This window comes from Phascolarctos cinereus, unplaced genomic scaffold (genome assembly GCF_003287225.1).
Source record: "Phascolarctos cinereus isolate Bilbo 61053 unplaced genomic scaffold, phaCin_HiC Scaffold_7;HRSCAF=346, whole genome shotgun sequence".
Classification (NCBI taxonomy): Eukaryota; Metazoa; Chordata; class Mammalia; order Diprotodontia; family Phascolarctidae; genus Phascolarctos; species Phascolarctos cinereus.
This window is the reverse complement of record NW_027556180.1, coordinates 14,821,309-14,831,371: the sequence shown is the minus strand read 5'-3', so window position 1 is coordinate 14,831,371 and position 10,063 is coordinate 14,821,309. Positions and strand designations below refer to the sequence as shown.

The window sequence follows — 10,063 nt, the reverse complement described above, 5'->3', positions numbered from 1 at the left end:
TATCCATTCCTTATTAAATGACTATCTTAAAAAGTGAAGTAACTTTCCAAGTAGGCACTTTTCCTTTAAACAACAATTAATCCCATAAGATTTTAATTGTACTAGGATCTTCTCATCTGGAAAGGGGTATGCTGTATAAACAGACTATAACATGTTTACCATTACTATAGCCTGCTCTGCTCCATAAAGCAGGAAGGAGGGGAGTTGGCATTGGCTGCTCATTATATGCTGGGCACCAGTTCAGCTCCTTGGGACACAAAAGCATGCTTTAGTGATGGACATCTTTTTCTACCCAGCAAAAAGAGAAAACGGGTATAGTTTGGGATTCAAATTGCTTCCCAGAAGAAGCAGCCAATATTTTCACTCTGTAACCTGGTTTTTCTTTAAAGAGTCTCTCTTTATTACAAGCCTGATTTATTAAAGGCTAGCAACAGTGAGTATAATACGGCAGAACGAACACTGGATTGGGAACAAGTGGGGGGGGGGGCTGCTCTTGTTGGAACAAAGCTGTCAGCTAGGATCTTAACAGTGCATTCTACTATGGGAGGAGGAGGGAAATACAAAACCCCCTTAACCCTGGCATCCCTAGATCACAGATTTAGATCTGGAAAGGCCCTTAGAGGCAGAGTCGAAGCCTCTCATTTTACAGTTTACTAAACTGAGGCCCAGAAACATCAGTAATTTGCCAATATCATTTGCTAGCAAGTGTCAACCTTACTAAAAGACTTACTAAATTACCACATCTAGCCCTGAAAGGGACTTGAAGTCAACAAGTCTGAAGCCCTCATTTTACAAGTTGGCAGAGTGAGAGAGAAAAGTTAAGAAGAATAATTCAAGTCACATAACTAGCAAACACCAGGCATTACAATTTCATGAAATCATAGATTTGAGAGCATGAAGGGCTCTTAGAGGTTATGTGGTCCAACTCTCACATTTTAAAGATAAAGAAACCGAAGTCTTGGGATGTTGGGTGATTTGCCAAAGGGTATATAGGCAGGAAGCTTTAGATGTGAGGTTTGAATTTGAGTCCTGCCTCCAGCCACTACACCACGCTGTCTGCTGGGTTTATTTCTTCCTCCGAAGTCCAGCAACGTTTTCCATCATGACAACAATTATTTTTTTAAGTCTATAACATTCTCATTTACTATGTATGGTTACATGTCACTGAGCACCACAGCTGCATATCTGACAATGTCATGTTTTCTGAAGAGTAGGTCACATCACGCATTAGCTCAAGAAACTGTAGTGACTCCCCACTGCCTCTGATCATCTCCATTTGGCATTTAAAGTGCTTCCAAATTTGTCCCCTTCCTTATCTTTCTAGTGTAATACATCACTCCCCACTGTGCATTCTAAGGTACAGCCATGATGGCGCCCTGGCTATTCTTCATACCCAATGCTCCATTTCCCATCTCCGAGCCGGGGCGGCCCCCATGCCCAGAAGATTCTCTCTTCTTACTTCCGTGTCTTAGAATCCCAGGCTTCTGTACAGCTTGAATGTCACTTTCTAGAGGAAGAAGTCTTCCCAGCTGCTAATGCTACCTTCTCTCTAGTCAGTATTGGCACATATGGATCAACTTATGTATATGTTGTCTCACCCATTAGAACAGGATCTCTCTGAGGGCAGGGACTGCTTTTCCTTATGCTTTGTATTCCTCAGTGCTTAATACAGTCCCTAGCCTGGAGCAAGCCATTAATTAGTGCTTTTTGATTGAAATATTCGACATAGGAGCATCATATTCCATAGCCTTCAGGGCCCACTACCCACCAGCCTTCTAACCCTTGACATGCATTAATAGACATTCACTGAGAAGGAAAAAAAAATAAAATGACAGCACATTTATAGGCTGGGCTCATGAAAATCAATTTGGGCAGGAGGGGGGATCTTGCCTTCAAGGAATTTTCCACTAAAACTTCCATGTTACTTAAGAAGATGAAAACATAATATCTATGTATTGTGGAATTATGAAGGTACACCCAAAAGAGAATTGAAATGTTTCACTATTTGTAGTAGGCTAGAATACATATTAAATGAAATTGAACCATTTTCTAAAGGGGACAGGAGCATCCAACTTTTCATTATAATTTTTAAAGCTTCAATTTAACAAATACTTATGGAAAACTTACAGTATGCCTACCACAATAATAATAGCTAGCTTTTAGATAATTGACTTTAAGTTTTGCAAACCACTTCACAAATATTATCTCATTCTATCTTCACAGCAAGGAAAACAAGCTTTTATTAAACAGCTACTATGTGCCAGGCGCTGTGTTAAGTGCCTTCCAAGCATTTTCTCTTTGATCTTCCTAACAACCCTGGGAGAAAAATGCTATTGTTATCTTCATTTTATTGTTGAGGAAACTGACACAGACAGGTTAAGTGACTTGCTCAGGGTTACATAAATAAGTTTCTGAGGCTAGATTTGAACTCAAGTGTTCCTGACTCCGGGCCTATCACTCTGTCCAATCCATTGCACCACCAGCAGCCTTAACACATATAGGAGGTTCAGCTGTAAGGCAGATGGAAAGACCTGGCTGTTCTTAGGGTTCTCAGCAGGGCGGTTACAAGGCCCAGAAGTCTATACACTGTGACACCTATGAGCTCCTGGGAATACAGAAGAACCTGTCTGAAAGTAGCTCAATTCTCAGCTTTGCCAGAACACAGGGCTTCTGGGAGATGTGTGAAACCAAGTAGAACAACAAAACATGGAGCAGACCTAGTCTTTTGCAATGAGGGAAATGCAAAGCAGCATCCTGCATGGGCAAAGAAGAAGGAAGTGGGTGGAAGGAGAACCCAGGGAATGAATGAACTCTTGGTGGGTTTTGCAGATAAGAGGAAAGACTTAGTTTTAAAGGCAAGTTGACCAGAAACCACTGAAAGTCCAGAGATAGGGGTCAATCGGCTCATTTAGAGCCAAAGCCAACTCTTCTGAGTAGACTTGGAGGGCGCACCCTGAGTGTACTTAAGTTTTCAAGAGGAGAGGATGCAAAAGAAGGAGAAGGAAGATGTGGAGAATTACTTAGGACTGGTAATAGTGTAGAAGGCAGGAAAGTCAAGATGACATAGGAGGGGGTTGGGAAGAGCTAACGGGACCTGGAGTGATTCTGGCAGTGATCGGGAAGTCATAGATATATAAAGTGCTGAGCAGGAAGAGAAATTCATCTCATTGCTCTATCCAGTTATGAAAAGGATAGCCAAATGACATGGAGTACTCTCTGGATCCAGAGTCTGGGACAATGGCACAACTGCTATCAGCAATTACTAACAACCCTCACATCTCTTGCGGCCACTACCCTCATTCAAACCCTTACCATTTCTCCCTCAGACCACGGTAATAGCTCCTAACTGGCAGCTTCTGGTCTATGCCATCTCCATTCCACCTCTCATGGAGCTGAAAAATCATCTCTCTCAAGCACAGATCTGATTGTCATCCCCTTACTCAAAAGACAGCACTATCTGTATTGTTTCTAAGATAAAACAAACTCCTTAGCCTATCATTCAAGGACTTCCCAAACCTGGCTCTGATCTCCTTCTGCATCCTCAGGTAATGTTACTACTCTTCAGTAAATCTATGCCCCATTCATCCAACCTGCTATTTCCTGCCTCCATGAATTCTCACAAGTTGTTCCATCACCCCCTCACCCAAAGCTTAAAATGCACTTGCTACCAGTCCACCTTTCAACAGCCTTATCTTTCTTCAGGACTTAGCTCAAAGGCTATCTCCTTCCTCCACAAATCCTCCCTGGCTCTCCTGCCCCATCACCAGCCATCAGGATTGTTTCCTTCCTCAAATATCCCTGGTGCTCTTTTCCTCCTAGTACTCAGCCATGAACTATATTTCTCAGTATGTGCCCATGATCACCCCAGTAGAATGGAAGCACCCTGAGGGCAAGGACTGTTTCATTTTTGCTTTGCTTCCAAGATGTAGTTCGATATCCAGCACATAGGGTAAGTTTAATAAATATTTATTGATTTGAGCAGAATGTCTTTTGTCTTTATATTGATTTGGGGCCAGATTAAGTAGGTAAGGGGAGGGAGGGATGAGGTGCTAACATCAAATCAATCATTCCACAAGCATTTACTAAATGCCTAAACTGAAGCACAAATATGAGATATTAGAGATACAAAGACAAAAATGAAACAGTCCCTGCCCTCAAGTAGCTTATATTCTACTCGGGGAAACATAGATACATATATGAATATATAAAGAATATATATTAAACATAATAAATGTAAGGTAATTAATTTTGGTGGGGTACTAGCAGCTAAGCATGGACAGATCAAGAAAGGGTGAGCAAGACCCGCAAGGAAATGAGGGATTCTAAGAGGCAGAGGTGAACATGGATTGCATCCCAAACATGGAGGACAGCCCATGCAAAGTCATGGAGACCCGAAATGTGGTGTCACTGGTGAGGAACAGCCAATACGGCTAGGCTGGAGAGAGCATGAAGGGAAGTAATATATAAAAAGCTGGGAAAGGTAAGTTGGAGACAGATTGGGAAGGGGCAAGAGCCAAATTCCTCTAGGTTCATTCTCCAGGAAATAGGGAGCCACTGGAATTTATTAAGCAAGTGAAGAAATTTCCACTCAATTGTGAAAGTTATCTTCCTAACGTGTAGGTCTAATCATGTCACTGTGCTGCTACCCAATGAACTCCAGCAGATCCCAATAACCTCCAAGAGCTCTTCCCAACAAGCTTAATCTTCCAGGCTTCTTATACTTTACTCCCCTCTATGTCCTCTTTCAAGTGACTCTAGCCTTCCATCTGTTCCTCCATCTCCTGACTTCAAACTTCGTGACTGGTTGTCCCCTCATGCCTAGAGTTTTCTTCTGTGCTATTTCCTCACCACCATCTCCTACCTTGTCTGGCTTCCTTCAAGACTCAACTCCATTCCCACTTTCTGGAAGAGGCCTTTCCCAAAAGTCCCTACCCCATGGATGATGCCTTGTCCCTGAGATTATGTGAGCAGAGAAGGAGTTGTCCACTAGGGACCAAACTTCTAGTTGGGCAACACTTCCTCCCTCCCTCCCTCCTTCCTTCCTTCCTCCCTTCCTCCCTCCCTTCTTTCCTTCCTTCCTTCCTTCCTTCCTTCCTTCCTCCCTTCTCTCCTTCCTTCCTTCCTTTCTTCTCTTTCCACATAGACTGTCACATCCCTACTTGCAGGTGCTCTGTCCAAAGGGCATGTAAGTTTTAATCTCTGAAACTTTTTTTTTCTTGTTTTTATTTTTTTCTCTTAAAGACCAGCTTTAACCCCAAATGACTCTGGTCCCATACCAAACCCTGCTTGGTCAATGTTTATGCCTGATTGGCTCAGAATGAATGTAAATAACAATTGTTTCTGTTTTCACCAGAAACCCTAAGGATCTTCCCATCCCACACCTATTTTTTTATTTAAAGAAGCCGTTCTTTGCCTCATTTTTTATTAAGCCTTAATCACTGAATGGGTGCTGCCTCAGTCAAAACTGAGCCCCACTGAAAACCTTAGCTTGAAAAGGCCAAAGTCCCCTACCGGATGCTGGGCCATCTCCAGTTCTCCTGATCCGTGTCTGGCCACTAGACCCAGATGGCACCAGGAGGAGAAAGCGAGGCTGGTAACTTTGCATAGCCATCCCTCACTTAAATCCAATTCACTTGTATGTCATGGCATCACCTCCCTGATGTCGTGGTCCTCTTTGAGAACAAAGGACAAACAGCAGCAGAAACATCTCCAATTTACCCTGTATATACTGTGTTTTACAGAGTTATTGGGATGCTTTTTCTGCCATTAAACTATGAGCTTCTAGGGGTCAAGGACTGTTTTTGTTTTTGTTTTTTTATCCCTAGCACTTAGCACAGTGCCTTGTACACAGTAAGCATTTCATGCTTACTGACTGATGTTTTGCAGAACGTAGAGTGTATAAGCTCCCTTGAAAAATTTAGATATTGAAAGGGAAAATCCAATATTTTTTTTTAAAAGTCTTATAAAGCAGAGCCAGGATTAGGGCAAGAAGACAGGTGATCATCTTGTGGAGAGGAGAATGGGGGCATGGACACACTGAGAAACACTTTTTAATATTTAAATTTCTTCTACACCTCCCATTGCCTATGGGATAGCCCAAGGAAGGCCCTGAGCCTGCTTCCAACCTCTGCCTGGCCTGCACTGGTCAACAGTCAGTACTTCCAGGACAAGTACAACCAACAGACAGGCCGTCTAAGAAACATTTAAACTAGCAGTGTGGATTTTGTACAAGAAGGAAACCTAAACACATACATATATATGGAAAGGATGTACCAATCACAGGTAACTAACTACAGTTACAACATCTCTTGCTGTCATCTACCTCTCTTCCAAAGCACTCTACCAGGGACAGCCTCTTAATTCATAAGGTAACCATCCATCCCAATGCTGAATCGCTCCCTTGTTATCTACTAGTAAGTACAGCAACATATTTAAACAAAAACCACTCCGTGTTCCTAAAAGGGTCAAGGGCAAATCACCAGCCCAGATCATTAAAATGGGCACAAAGGGCTGATTAGCGGTAACAAACAGTGCTTCTCTTGTAACCTCACCAGCCAAAACCTAAATCACCTTTCACCCGGGGTCACTGTTTTCCATTAGCTAAAAATAAAATCTTGGAAGAGAACCCCATGTAAGTCACTTAAGAAATCCACTTCTTTCCTTCCAACTTTGTGGCTGATAATTTCCATCACCCCAAAGTTCCCTCTTAGAATGATGAGCTCTGAGAAACTCTCATACCTAGCATTTCTGTCATCATTTTGTAATTTCATTCTAGAAAGCCAAACAGTCCAGATTCAACAAGAAGGCATTTTGTAGTAAAATGGACCTGAAAGTGAAATGTGACCTCAATGGTCACAAAGAGCTACCAGAGTTTTAAAAAAAAAGATTTTTTGAAGTAAATAAAAACTTTTGAGATGAATAGATGTGATGCTCTTAATATGTGTGTGGGTATATATCATATATTTGTGTGTGTGTGGCTTCCAGAATAATTACAGTACAAAGATACAGAATTATTGTCTAAAATATAAAAGTTTTTTTCTTTGATGAGCTATACCCAACAAATCAAACATCCTTTGGGTAGCCATTCAAATCTAAAGCACTGAAAGCAAATAAAAGACCAAAAAAAAAAAAAAAAAGGAAATCTATTCTCCTCTTCCCAACTCGAGGGGAAGCTCTAGTTTTTCTGTTTAAACAATAAACAAGCATCTAACAATGAAATCACAAAATAGAAACAATAGTTCTAGAGCAAATACCCCCAAAATTAAACTGGAATACTTTCTAAATAATTTAAGATCTTAGATGAAGCTCTAACTGCATATTAATGACAGATGCCAGGATTTATTCATCATTCCTTGTGGGATCAGCATCATTGGTCCAGAGCTGAAAGGGAACTCAGAGAGGACTTTTGGTTCAACTTTTTCATTTGCAGATAAGGATATATGGGCTTCGAGAGACCAAGGCCACACAGGTGTTAAGTAGAGAGCTCAGATTCCAACTCAGGTTCCCATAGCTGCAACCCCAGTGCTAAAAGGTTAGTATTCTACCCATTGCCTAAGCCTCATTTGATCGCCTATGAATTCATCATACATGTGTACGCATGTATAGACACACATATATGCATATATGTTTATACACATACATGTGTATGTATATGTGTATGTATATAATATTTTTAGTGTTCATTTTTAAAAATTTTGAGTTTTAAATTCTCTCCCTTTCTCCAGTCCCTCCTTCATCCATTGAGAAGGCAAGCAATATATTAATTATGAAGTCATGTTTCCATATTAGCCAAGCTGAAAAAAAAAAAAGAAAAGTGGAAAAAGTCTGCTTTGATCTGCACCTTTGAATTCATCTAATACCTTCTTTTTATTTTCACTCTGAAGCAATTCTTAAGTTCACAGGGCTTCCTTTCGTCTCAAATAAGACTGCTGCCTTTAATGGAAGCCGCCCAAGATTTGTGACCAAGGCCATATCTACCCTTACTACACTCTTCACTAATTATTGTCTCTGATCACTTTCCCTCTTCCTTCCTAGACTAAAGGGTTTTTTTTGTTTGTTTGTTTTACTTCCATCCTTCAACAGAGGAACATTGATTTCAAGAAGGAAGGACCTTTAAGGAATTTTTGCTCCAAGTATGGAGTTATATCAAAGTTGGACAAAGAAAACGAAGCCTGACATTCAGACACGCCTGATCGGCTGAGATTGGTCTACATTTTGATGGATTTGTAATTTCCTCAAAACAGGCCCTCTTTCCAACAACAAACAGCATATATTAAACACCTACTATGTGGCAGATGCTAAGCTAGGGCCCCAGGACACAATGACAAGAAACAAAGCATCCCCTACACTCAAAGGGAATTCTTTTGAGGGAAAACAATACTTTCCCAGAAAATCATATACAAAATACAGGCACAGTAATCACGTAGGGAGAAATGACAGTGGGGTGGGGATGGGACGGGGAATACAGTGCTAGCGACTGAGGCGAATCAGAATAGGAAGTTGTATCTGAGTCGAGCACTGAAGGAAGCCAGGGATTTCACAAAGTGGAAACAAAGAGGGTGTGCATTCCCAGGCAGGGCAAACAGCTGATGCCAAAGTACAGAGAGAGGAAATGGAGCATCAGACTGAGGTACAGAGAGGAGGCTAGCTTGATGGGATCACAGAATTCCTGAGGGGAAGTCACGTCCAGTTAGGCTGGAGCGATAGGTTGGGACCAGATTGCGAAGGGCTTTAAAAGCTGAACATAGAAGTTCACTAGAGTTAAGTGAGTAGTGGAGCGCCATGTTTAGATCTGTGCTTAAGGAAGATCGCTTTGGCCTCTGGAGCGCTATCTCTACTTGAGACGGGAAGACCAATTAGGAGGCTACTGAAATAATCAAGGTAATAGATGATGGAAGAATGGGAGTTGTGTGAGTAGAGATAAAGGCTCAGATTTGAGTGATGCTGTAAAGGCACAAATGGTGTGATTTGGCAACGTAGGTAGGCTGAGATAAAGTGAGGAGTCAGGGTTACAAACCTGGGACCCTGGATGGATGGTTGTGTCTCAGACAGAAACTGGGAAGTCTGGAAGAGGGAAAGGTTTAGGTAATGGCTGGTATTACAGTGGACTGCACTGAGAAGACTTTGTAGAATTCTGGTGCTTAACGAAATTGGGACAATGCCATTGGCAAATAGAAGCAAAACCTCACCATTCAAAAGAAATCCTCCTTTTGTTTGGACTTTACACAGGCAATTATCTACGACCCTGGTAAATGCTTTCAGCAAATACATATCTCTCTGGGAAACACTTCATTGATGTCAACATTCAGAGGACCATTAATCAGTTCCCTCTGTAGGTGAGCCTGCCGTAAAGTTTTATGTGATAACATGGGTGTGAGAGTTATCAAAGGTCAGAAGATCCCTCCCCACAAACACTTTCCTTTTCTAGATGAGATGGGTCAGGATCTCCAAGCTCAGCATGCTCCCTCACATCTCCCATCCTCTAATACTTGGAGAAATATTTAAGCACAAAGCCTTTATTAAGTGCCAGACCCTGTGTCCGACCCTGGGAATGCAAATACAAAAACGGACCAGTCCCTTTCCTCGGGAAGCTTATCTTTCACTGGGGGAGATGTGATGTGTTCATAAGCAAGGGCCAAAGAAACAGAAGGTGACTGAAGAGGGGAAACAATTACCTGGGGGAAACTCTCGAAGGAGCTGGAGAGATGCTAGTGGCTGAGCCACCCAGGGAACTGGGACAGTGAGGCGCTCTAAGAAGAGATGAGAAAGAGGGCATTCTAGGTATGGACAAAGGCTCAGAGGTCGGATATCAAATATCATGGACAGTGAGGGGGAACACAGTGTAACCAACCTGGGAAGATAAGCTGGAGTTTGAAGCCACATCACCCTAGAGATGCTACGAATGACCACAGAGGCATCTCTATCTAACTCCACATGTCACATACTACTACCCTATACCTATATAAAAATCCAGTCTTACCTTTAAAATAAAACAACACAAAATTTATTTGCTCACCAAGACATCTACTCCAGAGGTGTCAAAATGGAAGGGTGAGGGGGGAGG

The 10,063-nt window shown here is 41.9% G+C and overlaps 1 protein-coding gene across 1 annotated transcript in view; it reads right to left on the bottom strand.

Moving 5' to 3' along the window:
* The window catches only part of ARHGEF26 (Rho guanine nucleotide exchange factor 26), a 140,857-nt gene that overhangs the window by 98,588 nt on the left and 32,206 nt on the right, over positions 1–10,063 (bottom strand).